This window comes from Heterodontus francisci, chromosome 18 (assembly GCF_036365525.1).
Source record: "Heterodontus francisci isolate sHetFra1 chromosome 18, sHetFra1.hap1, whole genome shotgun sequence".
NCBI lineage: Eukaryota > Metazoa > Chordata > Chondrichthyes > Heterodontiformes > Heterodontidae > Heterodontus > Heterodontus francisci.
The window spans coordinates 89,736,724-89,749,930 of NC_090388.1; positions in this window are offsets into that span (position 1 = coordinate 89,736,724).

Genomic DNA, 13,207 nt, shown 5'->3' on the forward strand with positions numbered 1-13,207 from the left:
CTCTCTCTGCACTCACTCTCTCCCAGCACTCACTCTCTCCCTGCATTCATTCTCTCTCCCTGCACTCACTCTCTCTCTGCACACACACACACCCTGCACTCACTCTCTCCCGGCACTCACTCACTCCCTGCACTCACTCCCTCCCTGCACTCACTCTCTCACTGCACTCACTCTCTCCCTGCATTCACTCTCTCCCTTCACTCACTCTCTCCCTCACTCACTCTCTCCCTGCATTCACTCTCTCCCTGCACCCACTCCCTCAGCACTCACGCTTTCCCTTCACTCAGTCTCTCCGTGCACCCACTCTCTCCCCTCACTCACTCTCTCTCCCTGCATTCATTCTCTCTCCCTGCACTCACTCTCTCTCTGCACACACAAACTCCCTGCACTCACTCTCTCCCTGCACTCACTCACTCCCGGCACACACTCCCTCCCTGCGCTCACTCTCTCACTGCACTCACTCCCTCCCTGCACTCACTCTGTCCCTGCACTCACTCACTCTCCCTGCTCTCACTCTCTCTCCCTGCACTCACTCACCCTGCACTCACTCTGTCTCTGCACTCACTCTCCCAGCACTCACTGTCTCTCCCTGCACTCACTCTCTCCCTGCACTCACTCTCTCCCAGCACTCACTGTCTCTCCCTGCATTCACTCTCTCTCCCTGCACTCTCTCTCTCTCTGCACTCACTCTCTCCCTGCACTCACTCTCTCTCCCTGTACTCACTCTCTTTCTGCACTCACTCTCTCCCTGCACTCACTCTCTCTCCCTGCACTCACTCTCTCCCTGCACTCACACTCTCCCTGCACTCACTCTCTCTCCCTCCTCTCACTCTCTCTCCCTGCATTCACTTTCTCTCCCTGCACTCACTCTCTCTCTGCACTCACTCTCTCCCAGCACTCACTCTCTCCCTGCATTCATTCTCTCTCCCTGCACTCACTCTCTCTCTGCACTCACTCTGTCTCTGCACTCACTCTCCCAGCACTCACTGTCTCTCCCTGCACTCACTCTCTCCCTGCACTCACTCTCTCCCAGCACTCACTGTCTCTCCCTGCATTCACTCTCTTTCCCTGCACTCACTCTCTCTCTGCACTCACTCTCTCCCTGCACTCACTCTCTCTCCCTGTACTCACTCTCTTTCTGCACTCACTCTCTCCCTGCACTCACTCTCTCTCCCTGCACTCACTCTCTCCCTGCACTCACACTCTCCCTGCACTCACTCTCTCTCCCTCCTCTCACTCTCTGTCCCTGCATTCACTTTCTCTCCCTGCACTCACTCTCTCTCTGCACTCACTCTCTCCCTGCACTCACTCTCTCACTGCACTCACTCTCTCCCTTCGCTCACTCTGTCCCTTCACTCACTCTCTCTCTGCACTCACTCACTCCCTTTTCACACTCTCTCCCTGCATTCATTCTCTCTCCCTGCACTCACTCTCTCTCTGCACACACACACACCCTGCACTCACTCCCTCCCTGCACTCACTCTCTCACTGCACTCACTTTCTCCCTTCGCTCACTCTTTCCCTTCACTCACTCTCTCTCTGCACTCACTCTCTCTCTTCCCTCACTCTCTCCATGCACTCAATCTCTCCCTGCATTCACTCACGCTTACTCACTCTCTCCCTTCACTCAATCTCTCTCTGCACTCACTCTGTCCCTGCACTCACTCACTCTCTGCACTCACTCTCTCCCTGCACTCACTCTCTCCCTGCACTCACTCCCTCCCTGCACTCACTCTCTCACTGCACTCACTCTCTCCCTTCACACAATCTCTCTCTTCCCTCACTCTCTCCATGCACTCAATCTCTCCCTGCATTCACTCACGCTTACTCACTCTCTCCCTTCACTCACTCACTCCCTGCACTCACTCCCTCCCTGCACTCACTCTCTCACTGCACTCACTCCCTCCCTGCACTCACTCTCTCTCCCTGCATTCATTCTCTCTCCCTGCACTCACTCTCTCCCTGCCCTCACTCCCTCCCTGCACTCACTCTCTCACTGCACTCACTCTCTCCCTTCGCTCACACTTTCCCTTCACTCACTGTCTCTCTGCCCTCACTCTTTCCCTGCACTCACTCTCTCCCTTCGCTCACTCTTTCCCTTCACGCACTCTCTCTCTGCACACACTCTCTCCCTGCACTCACTCTCTCTCCCTGCACTCACTCTCTCTCTGCACTCACTATTTCCCTGCTCCCACTCTCCCTGCACTCACTCTCTCCCTGCACTCACTCTCTCTCCCTTCACTCTCTCTCTCTCTTCCCTCACTCTCTCCCTGCACTCACTCTCTCTCCCTTCTCTCACTCTCTCTCCCTGCACTCACTCACCCTGCACTCACTCTGTCTCTGCACTCACTCTCCCAGCACTCACTGTCTCTCCCTGTATTCACTCTCTCTCCCTGCACTCACTCTCTCCCTGCACTCACTCTCTCCCAGCACTCACTGTCTCTCCCTGCATTCACTCTCTCCCTGCACTCACTCTCTCTCTGCACTCACTCTCTCCCTGCACTCACTCTCTCTCCCTGTACTCACTCTCTTTCTGCACTCACTCTCTCCCTGCACTCACTCTCTCTCCCTGCACTCACACTCTCCCTGCACTCACACTCTCCCTGCACTCACTCTCTCTCCCTGCATTCACTCTCTCTCCCTGCACTCACTCTCTCTCTGCATTCATTCTCTCTCCCTGCACTCACTCTCTCTCTGCACACACACACACCCTGCACTCACTCTCTCCCGGCACTCACTCACTCCCTGCACTCACTCCCTCCCTGCACTCACTCTCTCACTGCACTCACTCTCTCCCTGCATTCACTCTCTCCCTTCACTCACTCTCTCCCTCACTCACTCTCTCCCTGCATTCACTCTCTCCCTGCACCCACTCCCTCAGCACTCACGCTTTCCCTTCACTCAGTCTCTCCGTGCACCCACTCTCTCCCCTCACTCTCTCTCTCTCCCTGCACTCACTCACTCTCCATGCACTCACTCTCTCCCAGCACTCACTGTCTCTCCCTGTATTCACTCTCCCTGCATTCATTCTCTCTCCCTGCACTCACTCTCTCTCTGCACACACAAACTCCCTGCACTCACTCTGTCCCTGCACTCACTCACTCCCGGCACACACTCCCTCCCTGCGCTCACTCTCTCACTGCACTCACTCCCTCCCTGCACTCACTCTGTCCCTGCACTCACTCACTCCCGGCACACACTCCCTCCCTGCGCTCACTCTCTCACTGCACTCACTCCCTCCCTGCACTCACTCCCTCCCTGCACTCACTCCCTCCCTGCACTCACTCTCTCACTGCACTCACTCTCTCCCTGCACTCACTCTCTCTCCCTGCATTCACTCTCTCCCTGCACTCACTCTCTCTCCCTGCTCTCACTCTCTCTCCCTGCACTCACTCACCCAGCACTCACTCTGTCTCTGCACTCACTCTCCCAGCACTCACTGTCTCTCCCTGCACTCACTCTCTCCCTGCACTCACTCTCTCCCAGCACTCACTGTCTCTCCCTGCATTCACTCTCTCTCCCTGCACTCACTCTCTCTCTGCACTCACTCTCTCCCTGCACTCACTCTCTCTCCCTGTACTCACTCTCTTTCTGCACTCACTCTCTCCCTGCACACACTCTCTCTCCCTGCACTCACTCTCTCCCTGCACTCACACTCTCCCTGCACTCACTCTCTCTCCCTCCTCTCACTCTCTCTCCCTGCATTCACTTTCTCTCCCTGCACTCACTCTCTCTCTGCACTCACTCTCTCCCAGCACTCACTCTCTCCCTGCATTCATTCTCTCTCCCTGCATTCACTCTCTCTCTGCACTCACTCTGTCTCTGCACTCACTCTCCCAGCACTCACTGTCTCTCCCTGCACTCACTCCCTCCCTGCACTCACTCTCTCCCAGCACTCACTGTCTCTCCCTGCATTCACTCTCTCTCCCTGCACTCACTCTCTCCCTGCACTCACTCTCTCCCAGCACTCACTGTCTCTCCCTGCATTCACTCTCTCTCCCTGCACTCACTCTCTCTCTGCACTCACTCTCTCCCTGCACTCACTCTCTCTCCCTGTACTCACTCTCTTTCTGCACTCACTCTCTCCCTGCACTCACTCTCTCTCCCTGCACTCACTCTCTCCCTGCACTCACTCTCTCTCCCTCCTCTCACTCTCTCTCCCTGCATTCACTCTCTCTCCCTGCACTCACTCTCTCTCTGCATTCATTCTCTCTCCCTGCACTCACTCTCTCTCTGCACACACACACACCCTGCACTCACTCTCTCCCGGCACTCACTCACTCCCTGCACTCACTCCCTCCCTGCACTCACTCTCTCACTGCACTCACTCTCTCCCTGCATTCACTCTCTCCCTTCACTCACTCTCTCCCTCACTCACTCTCTCCCTGCATTCACTCTCTCCCTGCACCCACTCCCTCAGCACTCACGCTTTCCCTTCACTCAGTCTCTCCGTGCACCCACTCTCTCCCCTCACTCTCTCTCTCTCCCTGCACTCACTCACTCTCCATGCACTCACTCTCTCCCAGCACTCACTGTCTCTCCCTGTATTCACTCTCTCTCCCTGCATTCATTCTCTCTCCCTGCACTCACTCTCTCTCTGCACACACAAACTCCCTGCACTCACTCTCTCCCTGCACTCACTCACTCCCGGCACACACTCCCTCCCTGCGCTCACTCTCTCACTGCACTCACTCCCTCCCTGCACTCACTCTGTCCCTGCACTCACTCACTCCCGGCACACACTCCCTCCCTGCGCTCACTCTCTCACTGCACTCACTCCCTCCCTGCACTCACTCACTCCCTGCACTCACTCTCTCCCTGCACTCACTCTCTCTCCCTGCATTCACTCTCTCCCTGCACTCACTCTCTCTCCCTGCTCTCACTCTCTCTCCCTGCACTCACTCACCCTGCACTCACTCTGTCTCTGCACTCACTCTCCCAGCACTCACTGTCTCTCCCTGCACTCACTCTCTCCCAGCACTCACTGTCTCTCCCTATATTCACTCTCTCTCCCTGCACTCACTCTCTCCCTGCACTCACTCTCTCCCAGCACTCACTGTCTCTCCCTGCATTCACTCTCTTTCCCTGCACTCACTCTCTCTCTGCACTCACTCTCTCCCTGCACTCAGTCTCTCTCCCTGTACTGACTCTCTTTCTGCGCTCACTCTCTCCCTGCACTCACTCTCTCTCCCTGCACTCACTCTCTCTCCCTGCACTCACTCTCTCCCTGCACTCACACTCTCCCTGCACTCACTCTCTCTCCCTCCACTCACTCTCTCTCCCTGCACTCACTCTCTCTCTGCACTCACTCTCTCCCAGCACTCACTCTCTCCCTGCATTCATTCTCTCTCCCTGCACTCACTCTCTCTCTGCACACACACACACCCTGCACTCACTCTCTCCCGGCACTCACTCACTCCCTGCACTCACTCCCTCCCTGCACTCACTCTCTCACTGCACTCACTCTCTCCCTGCATTCACTCTCTCCCTTCACTCACTCTCTCCCTCACTCACTCTCTCCCTGCATTCACTCTCTCCCTGCACCCACTCCCTCAGCACTCACGCTTTCCCTTCACTCAGTCTCTCCGTGCACCCACTCTCTCCCCTCACTCACTCTCTCTCCCTGCATTCATTCTCTCTCCCTGCACTCACTCTCTCTCTGCACACACAAACTCCCTGCACTCACTCTCTCCCTGCACTCACTCACTCCCGGCACACACTCCCTCCCTGCGCTCACTCTCTCACTGCACTCACTCCCTCCCTGCACTCACTCTGTCCCTGCACTCACTCACTCCCGGCACACACTCCCTCCCTGCACTCACTCTCTCACTGCACTCACTCCCACCCTGCACTCACTCTCTCACTGCACTCACTCTCTCCCTGCACACACTCTCTCTCTTCCCTCACTCTCTCCATGCACTCAATCTCTCCCTGCATTCACTCAAGCTTACTCACTCTCTCCCTGCACTCACTCACTCCCTGCACTCACTCCCTCCCTGCACTCACTCTCTCACTGCACTCACTCTCTCCCTGCACTCACTCTCTCTCCCTGCATTCACTCTCTCCCAGCACTCACTGTCTCTCCCTGCACTCACTCTCTCCCTGCACTCACTCACCCTGCACTCACTCTGTCTCTGCACTCACTCTCCCAGCACTCACTGTCTCTCCCTGCATTCACTCTCTCTCCCTGCACTCACTCTCTCCCTGCACTCACTCTCTCCCTGCACTCACTCTCTCTCCCTGTACTCACTCTCTTTCTGCACTCACTCTCTCCCTGCACACACTCTCTCTCCCTGCATTCACTCTCTCTCCCTGCACTCACTCTCTCTCTGCACTCACTCTCTCCCTGCACTCACTCTCTCTCCCTGTACTCACTCTCTTTCTGCACTCACTCTCTCCCTGCACACACTCTCTCTCCCTGCACTCACTCTCTCCCTGCACTCACACTCTCCCTGCACTCACTCTCTCTCCCTCCTCTCACTCTCTCTCCCTGCATTCACTTTCTCTCCCTGCACTCACTCTCTCTCTGCACTCACTCTCTCCCAGCACTCACTCTCTTTCTGCATTCATTCTCTCTCCCTGCATTCACTCTCTCTCTGCACTCACTCTGTCTCTGCACTCACTCTCCCAGCACTCACTGTCTCTCCCTGCACTCACTCTCTCCCTGCACTCACTCTCTCCCAGCACTCACTGTCTCTCCCTGCACTCACTCTCTCCCTGCACTCACTCTCTCCCTGCACTCACTCTCTCCCTGCACTCACTCTCTCTCTGCACTCACTCTCTCCCTGCACTCACTCTCTCTCCCTGCATTCACTCTCTCCCTGCACTCACTCTCTCTCTGCACTCACTCTCTCCCTGCACTCACTCTCTCTCCCTGTACTCACTCTCTTTCTGCACTCACTCTCTCCCTGCACTCACTCTCTCTCCCTGCACTCACTCTCTCCCTGCACTCACACTCTCCCTGCACTCACTCTCTCTCCCTCCTCTCACTCTCTCTCCCTGCATTCACTTTCTCTCCCTGCACTCACTCTCTCTCTGCACTCACTCTCTCCCTGCACTCACTCTCTCACTGCACTCACTCTCTCCCTTCGCTCACTCTGTCCCTTCACTCACTCTCTCTCTGCACTCACTCACTCCCTTTTCACACTCTCTCCCTGCATTCATTCTCTCTCCCTGCACTCACTCTCTCTCTGCACACACACACACCCTGCACTCACTCCCTCCCTGCACTCACTCTCTCACTGCACTCACTCTCTCCCTTCGCTCACTCTTTCCCTTCACTCACTCTCTCTCTGCACTCACTCTCTCTCTTCCCTCACTCTCTCCATGCACTCAATCTCTCCCTGCATTCACTCACACTTACTCACTCTCTCCCTTCACTCAATCTCTCTCTGCACTCACTCTGTCCCTGCACTCACTCACTCTCTGCACTCACTCTCTCCCTGCACTCACTCTCTCCCTGCACTCACTGTCTCTCCCTGCACTCACTCTCTCCCTGCACTCACTCTCTCCCAGCACTCACTGTCTCTCCCTGCATTCACTCTCTCTCTGCACTCACTCTCTCCCTGCACTCACTCTCTCACTGCACTCACTCTCTCCCTTCGCTCACTCTGTCCCTTCACTCACTCTCTCTCTGCACTCACTCACTCCCTTTTCACACTCTCTCCCTGCATTCATTCTCTCTCCCTGCACTCACTCTCTCTCTGCACACACACACACCCTGCACTCACTCCCTCCCTGCACTCACTCTCTCACTGCACTCACTCTCTCCCTTCGCTCACTCTTTCCCTTCACTCACTCTCTCTCTGCACTCACTCTCTCTCTTCCCTCACTCTCTCCATGCACTCAATCTCTCCCTGCATTCACTCACGCTTACTCACTCTCTCCCTTCACTCAATCTCTCTCTGCACTCACTCTGTCCCTGCACTCACTCACTCTCTGCACTCACTCTCTCCCTGCACTCACTCTCTCCCTGCACTCACTCCCTCCCTGCACTCACTCTCTAACTGCACTCACTCTCTCCCTTCACACAATCTCTCTCTTCCCTCACTCTCTCCATGCACTCAATCTCTCCCTGCATTCACTCACGCTTACTCACTCTCTCCCTTCACTCACTCACTCCCTGCACTCACTCCCTCCCTGCACTCACTCTCTCACTGCACTCACTCCCTCCCTGCACTCACTCTCTCTCCCTGCATTCATTCTCTCTCCCTGCACTCACTCTCTCCCTGCCCTCACTCCCTCCCTGCACTCACTCTCTCACTGCACTCACTCTCTCCCTTCGCTCACACTTTCCCTTCACTCACTGTCTCTCTGCCCTCACTCTTTCCCTGCACTCACTCTCTCCCTTCGCTCACTCTTTCCCTTCACGCACTCTCTCTCTGCACACACTCTCTCTCCCTGCACTCACTCTCTCTCTGCACTCACTATTTCCCTGCTCCCACTCTCCCTGCACTCACTCTCTCCCTGCACTCACTCTCTCTCCCTGCACTCACTCTCTCTCTGCACTCACTATTTCCCTGCTCCCACTCTCCCTGCACTCACTCTCTCCCTGCACTCACTCTCTCTCCCTTCACTCTCTCTCTCTCTTCCCTCACTCTCTCCCTGCACTCACTCTCTCTCCCTTCTCTCACTCTCTCTCCCTGCACTCACTCTCTCTCTGCACTCACTCTGTCTCTGCACTCACTCTCCCAGCACTCACTGTCTCTCCCTGTATTCACTCTCTCTCCCTGCACTCACTCTCTCCCTGCACTCACTCTCTCCCAGCACTCACTGTCTCTCCCTGCATTCACTCTCTCCCTGCACTCACTCTCTCTCTGCACTCACTCTCTCCCTGCACTCACTCTCTCTCCCTGTACTCACTCTCTTTCTGCACTCACTCTCTCCCTGCACTCACTCCCTCCCTGCACTCACTCTCTCACTGCACTCACTCTCTCCGTGCACTCACTCTCTCTCCCTGCATTCACTCTCTCCCAGCACTCACTGTCTCTCCCTGCACTCACTCTCTCCCTGCACTCACTCACCCTGCACTCACTCTGTCTCTGCACTCACTCTCCCAGCACTCACTGTCTCTCCCTGCATTCACTCTCTCTCCCTGCACTCACTCTCTCCCTGCACTCACTCTCTCCCTGCACTCACTCTCTCTCCCTGTACTCACTCTCTTTCTGCACTCACTCTCTCCCTGCACACACTCTCTCTCCCTGCATTCACTCTCTCTCCCTGCACTCACTCTCTCTCTGCACTCACTCTCTCCCTGCACTCACTCTCTCTCCCTGTACTCACTCTCTTTCTGCACTCACTCTCTCCCTGCACACACTCTCTCTCCCTGCACTCACTCTCTCCCTGCACTCACACTCTCCCTGCACTCACTCTCTCTCCCTCCTCTCACTCTCTCTCCCTGCATTCACTTTCTCTCCCTGCACTCACTCTCTCTCTGCACTCACTCTCTCCCAGCACTCACTCTCTTTCTGCATTCATTCTCTCTCCCTGCATTCACTCTCTCTCTGCACTCACTCTGTCTCTGCACTCACTCTCCCAGCACTCACTGTCTCTCCCTGCACTCACTCTCTCCCTGCACTCACTCTCTCCCAGCACTCACTGTCTCTCCCTGCACTCACTCTCTCCCTGCACTCACTCTCTCCCTGCACTCACTCTCTCTCTGCACTCACTCTCTCCCTGCACTCACTCTCTCTCCCTGCATTCACTCTCTCCCTGCACTCACTCTCTCTCTGCACTCACTCTCTCCCTGCACTCACTCTCTCTCCCTGTACTCACTCTCTTTCTGCACTCACTCTCTCCCTGCACTCACTCTCTCTCCCTGCACTCACTCTCTCCCTGCACTCACACTCTCCCTGCACTCACTCTCTCTCCCTCCTCTCACTCTCTCTCCCTGCATTCACTTTCTCTCCCTGCACTCACTCTCTCTCTGCACTCACTCTCTCCCTGCACTCACTCTCTCACTGCACTCACTCTCTCCCTTCGCTCACTCTGTCCCTTCACTCACTCTCTCTCTGCACTCACTCACTCCCTTTTCACACTCTCTCCCTGCATTCATTCTCTCTCCCTGCACTCACTCTCTCTCTGCACACACACACACCCTGCACTCACTCCCTCCCTGCACTCACTCTCTCACTGCACTCACTCTCTCCCTTCGCTCACTCTTTCCCTTCACTCACTCTCTCTCTGCACTCACTCTCTCTCTTCCCTCACTCTCTCCATGCACTCAATCTCTCCCTGCATTCACTCACGCTTACTCACTCTCTCCCTTCACTCAATCTCTCTCTGCACTCACTCTGTCCCTGCACTCACTCACTCTCTGCACTCACTCTCTCCCTGCACTCACTCTCTCCCTGCACTCACTGTCTCTCCCTGCACTCACTCTCTCCCTGCACTCACTCTCTCCCAGCACTCACTGTCTCTCCCTGCATTCACCCTCTTTCCCTGCACTCACTCTCTCTCTGCACTCACTCTCTCCCTGCACTCACTCTCTCTCCCTGTACTCACTCTCTTTCTGCACTCACTCTCTCCCTGCACTCACTCTCTCTCCCTGCACTCACTCTCTCCCTGCACTCACACTCTCCCTGCACTCACTCTCTCTCCCTCCTCTCACTCTCTGTCCCTGCATTCACTTTCTCTCCCTGCACTCACTCTCTCTCTGCACTCACTCTCTCCCTGCACTCACTCTCTCACTGCACTCACTCTCTCCCTTCGCTCACTCTGTCCCTTCACTCACTCTCTCTCTGCACTCACTCACTCCCTTTTCACACTCTCTCCCTGCATTCATTCTCTCTCCCTGCACTCACTCTCTCTCTGCACACACACACACCCTGCACTCACTCCCTCCCTGCACTCACTCTCTCACTGCACTCACTCTCTCCCTTCGCTCACTCTTTCCCTTCACTCACTCTCTCTCTGCACTCACTCTCTCTCTTCCCTCACTCTCTCCATGCACTCAATCTCTCCCTGCATTCACTCACGCTTACTCACTCTCTCCCTTCACTCAATCTCTCTCTGCACTCACTCTGTCCCTGCACTCACTCACTCTCTGCACTCACTCTCTCCCTGCACTCACTCTCTCCCTGCACTCACTCCCTCCCTGCACTCACTCTCTAACTGCACTCACTCTCTCCCTTCACACAATCTCTCTCTTCCCTCACTCTCTCCATGCACTCAATCTCTCCCTGCATTCACTCACGCTTACTCACTCTCTCCCTTCACTCACTCACTCCCTGCACTCACTCCCTCCCTGCACTCACTCTCTCACTGCACTCACTCCCTCCCTGCACTCACTCTCTCTCCCTGCATTCATTCTCTCTCCCTGCACTCACTCTCTCCCTGCCCTCACTCCCTCCCTGCACTCACTCTCTCACTGCACTCACTCTCTCCCTTCGCTCACACTTTCCCTTCACTCACTGTCTCTCTGCCCTCACTCTTTCCCTGCACTCACTCTCTCCTTCGCTCACTCTTTCCCTTCACGCACTCTCTCTCTGCACACACTCTCTCCCTGCACTCACTCTCTCTCCCTGCACTCACTCTCTCTCTGCACTCACTATTTCCCTGCTCCCACTCTCCCTGCACTCACTCTCTCCCTGCACTCACTCTCTCTCCCTTCACTCTCTCTCTCTCTTCCCTCACTCTCTCCCTGCACTCACTCTCTCTCCCTTCTCTCACTCTCTCTCCCTGCACTCACTCACCCTGCACTCACTCTGTCTCTGCACTCACTCTCCCAGCACTCACTGTCTCTCCCTGTATTCACTCTCTCTCCCTGCACTCACTCTCTCCCTGCACTCACTCTCTCCCAGCACTCACTGTCTCTCCCTGCATTCACTCTCTCCCTGCACTCACTCTCTCTCTGCACTCACTCTCTCCCTGCACTCACTCTCTCTCCCTGTACTCACTCTCTTTCTGCACTCACTCTCTCCCTGCACTCACTCTCTCTCCCTGCACTCACACTCTCCCTGCACTCACACTCTCCCTGCACTCACTCTCTCTCCCTCCTCTCACTCTCTCTCCCTGCATTCACTCTCTCTCCCTGCACTCACTCTCTCTCTGCATTCATTCTCTCTCCCTGCACTCACTCTCTCTCTGCACACACACACACCCTGCACTCACTCTCTCCCGGCACTCACTCACTCCCTGCACTCACTCCCTCCCTGCACTCACTCTCTCACTGCACTCACTCTCTCCCTGCATTCACTCTCTCCCTTCACTCACTCTCTCCCTCACTCACTCTCTCCCTGCATTCACTCTCTCCCTGCACCCACTCCCTCAGCACTCACGCTTTCCCTTCACTCAGTCTCTCCGTGCACCCACTCTCTCCCCTCACTCTCTCTCTCTCCCTGCACTCACTCACTCTCCATGCACTCACTCTCTCCCAGCACTCACTGTCTCTCCCTGTATTCACTCTCCCTGCATTCATTCTCTCTCCCTGCACTCACTCTCTCTCTGCACACACAAACTCCCTGCACTCACTCTGTCCCTGCACTCACTCACTCCCGGCACACACTCCCACCCTGCGCTCACTCTCTCACTGCACTCACTCCCTCCCTGCACTCACTCTGTCCCTGCACTCACTCACTCCCGGCACACACTCCCTCCCTGCGCTCACTCTCTCACTGCACTCTCTCCCTCCCTGCACTCACTCACTCCCTGCACTCACTCCCTCCCTGCACTCACTCTCTCACTGCACTCACTCTCTCCCTGCACTCACTCTCTCTCCCTGCATTCACTCTCTCCCTGCACTCACTCTCTCTCCCTGCTCTCACTCTCTCTCCCTGCACTCACTCACCCTGCACTCACTCTGTCTCTGCACTCACTCTCCCAGCACTCACTGTCTCTCCCTGCACTCACTCTCTCCCTGCACTCACTCTCTCCCAGCACTCACTGTCTCTCCCTGCATTCACTCTCTCTCCCTGCACTCACTCTCTCTCTGCACTCACTCTCTCCCTGCACTCACTCTCTCTCCCTGTACTCACTCTCTTTCTGCACTCACTCTCTCCCTGCACACACTCTCTCTCCCTGCACTCACTCTCTCCCTGCACTCACACTCTCCCTGCACTCACTCTCTCTCCCTCCTCTCACTCTCTCTCCCTGCATTCACTTTCTCTCCCTGCACTCACTCTCTCTCTGCACTCACTCTCTCCCAGCACTCACTCTCTCCCTGCATTCATTCTCTCTCCCTGCATTCACTCTCTCTCTGCACTCACTC